This window comes from Callithrix jacchus, chromosome Y, assembly GCF_049354715.1.
Source record: "Callithrix jacchus isolate 240 chromosome Y, calJac240_pri, whole genome shotgun sequence".
Taxonomy (NCBI): domain Eukaryota; kingdom Metazoa; phylum Chordata; class Mammalia; order Primates; family Cebidae; genus Callithrix; species Callithrix jacchus.
The window spans coordinates 10,641,006-10,645,576 of record NC_133525.1 but is presented as its reverse complement, the minus strand read 5'-3'; positions in this window follow the sequence as shown (position 1 = coordinate 10,645,576).

Genomic DNA, 4,571 nt, shown 5'->3' with positions numbered 1-4,571 from the left:
TTCTGTGTCACTTGTAAACATTTATCTAGGTGAAATGTAGCTGAAGACTATTTTTTAATATTTTTGAAGAGTTGACTTAACTTGTGTTCACTGATTATCAAAACTTCCTGACATTTTTAGCCTAATGTACATAAAAGTATATGGCTTAATTTATAGTACTTAAACTACTCGGCACATTTTGGTAAAAACGTTGGAACTCTGCATAAGTGATACAATTCTTAATGGGAGTAAAACCACTCAAACACTTTTTTCTTTTTCTTATCAGCTTTCTGTAACAACTGTGGCTTATTTGTGGTACTTAATCCACTTTGCACGTTTTGGTAAAAATATTGGAACTGCATAAGTGTTACAATTTTTTTTTTTTTTTTTTTGAGATGGAGTTTCGCTCTTGTTACCCAGGCTGGAGTGCAATGGTGCGATCTCGGCTCACCGCAACCTCCACCTCCTGGGTTCAAGCAGTTCTGCCTCAGCCTCCTGAGTAGCTGGGACTACAGGCGCACACCCCCATGCCTAGCTAATTTTTGTGTTTTTAGTAGAGACTGGGTTTCACCTTGTTGACCAGGATGGTCTCTATTTCTTGACCTCCTGATCCACCTGCCTCGGCCTCCCCAAAGTGCTGGGATTATAGGCGTGAACCACTGCGCCCTGCCAACATTTTCATATTGAGCCTAAAAAGTTCTTCGGGAGCTTATGAATTATGAGTGATGGAAAGTCTTGCATTTTCAGGAATGCCCCCCACTCCTTTTTTTCCCATATGTTAGTACCCGTAGTTACTAATACATTTGCTTACAAAACCTGTGCTTGGTAGTTTACTCAAGCATGTAAAGTAAATACTAATTAGGTATATGCTGTCATCATTCACACATAAGTAAACACATTTTGAATAAAATGCCTGGCTAGATATATTGATGATACTTTTATTTGTATTTTATATAGTTTTAAGCACATTTCAGCCTGGTGTGGTGGCTCATGCCTGTAATCCCAGCACTTTAGCAGGCAATGCAGGAGGGCCACTTGACTCCAGAAGTTGACTTCAGGAGTTTGAGACCAGCCTGGCCAACATAGTGATACCTCAGCAACTCGAGAGGCTGAGTCAAGAGAATCACTTGAACCTGAGAGCTGGAGGTTGCAATGAGTCAGGATCACCACCACTGCACTCCAGCCTGGGTGACAAAGTAAACTTTGTCTCAAAAAAATTTTTAATTACATTTAACATTGTTTGACTTGACATACAAAATATTAAAATGGAGGCTTTTTAATAAGCTTATATGACAAACATTTGATGACTTTTACCCTTCCCAAAATTGGATAAGCTTAATTTATACTGTTTTGGGTGATAGATTTGGCTGTGACCCCACAGAAATCTCATCTCGAATCTGGAAGCGACCAGGAGGTAATTGAATCATGGGGTCAGTTCTTTCCCATGCTATTTTTGTGATGGTCTCATGAGACCTGATGGATTTGTAAATGGGAGTACCCATACTTCTCTTATCTGCCCCCACGCAAGTTTTGACTCTGCTCCTCATTTGCTTTCTGCCTTCCCAGCCTTTTTCAAATGTGCATTTTGGCCAGGCATAGTGGCACACACCCGTAATCCCAGCACTTCGCGAGGCTGAGACAGGCAGATCACTTGACATGAGAAGTTTGGGACCAATTTAGACAACATGGTGAGACTCTGTTTCTACTAAAAATACAAAAGATAGCCAGCTGCGGTGCTGGTGCATGTTAGTAATTCCAGCTATTCAGGAGTCTGAGGGATGATAATCACTTGAGCCCAGCAGGTGAATGTTGTAGTGAGCCATTATTGCACCACTGTAGTCCAGCCTGGGCAACAGAATAAGATGCTTTCTCATAAAGAAAAAGTGTATCCATTTTATTCTTGTTTTTTCTTTATATTCGAGACAGGAATAAGTCTAAATTATGTTCTATTACAAATTTGACAGGACTGGAGACTATCAGGTGTGGAATAAACAGGCATTTTGAAACTTAATTGGATTTTATTTGTTCCTCTGAGTCCTCACCACACCGAATGCAAGCTAATGCAATAAGGAAGTATACAGCCACATGTTCTGGAGTTAAACTGCCTGCATCCAAATTCCACCTCCACCCTCTGGCACGGTGGCCATGTGTAAGCGGTCTCAACAATCTGTAAACTAGTATTGATAATGCAGACTGGTCTTGCTTTGCATGGTAGTACAAAACCACAAAAAGCACAAATTGGTACATGATTACCAAGATGACCACAAGGTAAAACTGAAGACAGCGCTAGATAATGAGAAAAATTACAGCTGCTCTATGATTGTTACAATTTCTTGTTTTTAACATTATAAATTAATCACAATTTGTAGAGAAATGAAAACAGTATTTTATATAGTACATTAACACAAAATATTAAAAGCATTGAGTATTAAATGTTTTGTTTCAAAAAATTATACTAATAGTAGGCCAAACAGTGCTTGCATTTTGCCATGCAGCTCCCAAAAGTTAATTATCTTCCTTAACTTGTCAAAATGTCACACATACTTGGCAAATATCAATGCTTCATCAGTTCACTTTTAATGTCATGAAATAAATCCAGGATTTCTACATGAGTTTTATTCCTGGTGTCATATTCTCTGCAATATTTCTACCTTTTTTAGGAACAGCCATTTTTTCTCGTTTATTTTAATTAAGTTTACTAAGTTTCTTTGGCTGCATATCTAGCCGGGATGTTGGGAATATTATATCCCTACAATCACTTGTTGTTTCTACAACTCCCATTTATATTTCATTCAGATTTTACTACCTGTGTTGCACTTTAGTTTGTTTTTCCGCTATACTTGAGGCAATTAGCCAATTGCCTCTTTCAGTTATTTATTTTTGTGAAATATCACCTGGGCTTGTCAAATGGTACAAAGGAAGAAATGAAACCATGCTCTTTGATATTTATGAAGTGAATAATAGATGTGCAATGACAATTAGTGATGGACTGAATAAAATGTGGTTGTTATTGATCATGATATACAAATGTTTGAGTTTAAAATGATTACAGCTGCAGAACTTAAAAGTATAAAAAATTTAAAAATTAAAAACTTTTAAAGTACAATCATTACAGTTAATTATTATTCTTTTTTTTTTTTTTTTTTTTTTGAGATGGAGTTTCGCTCTTGTTACCCAGGCTGGAGTGCAGTGGCGCAATCTCGGCTCACCACAACCTCTGCCTCCTGGATTCACGCAATTCTCCTTCCTCAGCCTCCTGAGTAGCTGGGATTACAGGCACGCCGCCACCGTGTCCCGCTAATTTTTTGTATTTTTAGTAGAGACGGGGTTTCACCATGTTGACGAGTATGGTCTTGATCTCTTGACCTCGTGATCCACCCGCCTCGGCCCCCCAAAGTGCTGGGCTTACAGTTAATTATTCTTAACTGAAATTTCAATTATATTGTTTAGAGAGTGAAATGGACATCACTGTAATAAAGGAGTGTGCATCAATACTATCCAAAACAATAATTTAATATTTCCTCAGAAGTGTTGGAAGATCTATGTGTGTACATTCATTTACAGTAGGTAGAGTGATTTCTAACACGTCATAGTGGATATCAGAGGTATGGGGTATTAGATATCTACATATTTTATATTCTGTATTTCACGTACATCTACAGTTCGTAATGCCTGTCATAGACTATGTGGACTAGACATCTGTATATTCTTATTAACAGAGTATTTAAAATAATTGTAGTCAATATCATTTAACTCCAGACAAGATAGCGTTCTATAAGTTGCTTGAACCTACTTTGCCAAAAGGAAGGATATGCCACTACTATATATTCCTACAAAAAAGTTTATAGTTTTAATATTGATACCACTGATATTTTATTCTCAAGTCCTTAATCAGGAATTTGACAATAATTTATAACTAATTTGTACCAACTTCATATAAAATTGTGTTTGTCTTATTTGGAACAATGTAAAGGAAGTGTATGCCTCTTCTTTATTGATCTGAATGAAGGCTGTTGGCCAAATTCTAAATATGGGATTGCATTTTTTGAGTGATGTACAGTAGTCATGGCAAACCATGATCTAAATCATATTTGACAAATTAACATTTTAAAATATTCTATATGGAAATATATGAAATACATATTTTTACTTTTTAATAACATCATAACTCTTAAAAGGCAAACCTTGAGCTGGACAGTGTGACTCACACCTGTAATCCCAGCACTTTGTGAACCCAATGCAGGTTGATCGCCTGAGTTCAGGAGTTCTAGATAAGCCAGAACAACATGGTGAAACCCCACTTCGACTGAAAATACAAAAATTAGCCAGGTGTGGTGGTGGGCATCTGTAATCCTAGCTATTCAGGAGGCTGAGGTGGAAAACCACTTAAACCTGGGACGCAGAGGTTGCAGGGAGCCCAGATCACGCCACTGCATTCAGCTTGGTGACACAGCGAGAATCCATCTCAAAATAAATAAAGAGTAGGCTCGTCTTTTTCATTATGTGTTGTGTTCACTTCACAGTTTAGTAAGTAATAAAGGATTCAAAATGTAGAACAAAATATAAAATGTCACTGCTAATTTAAGATACTC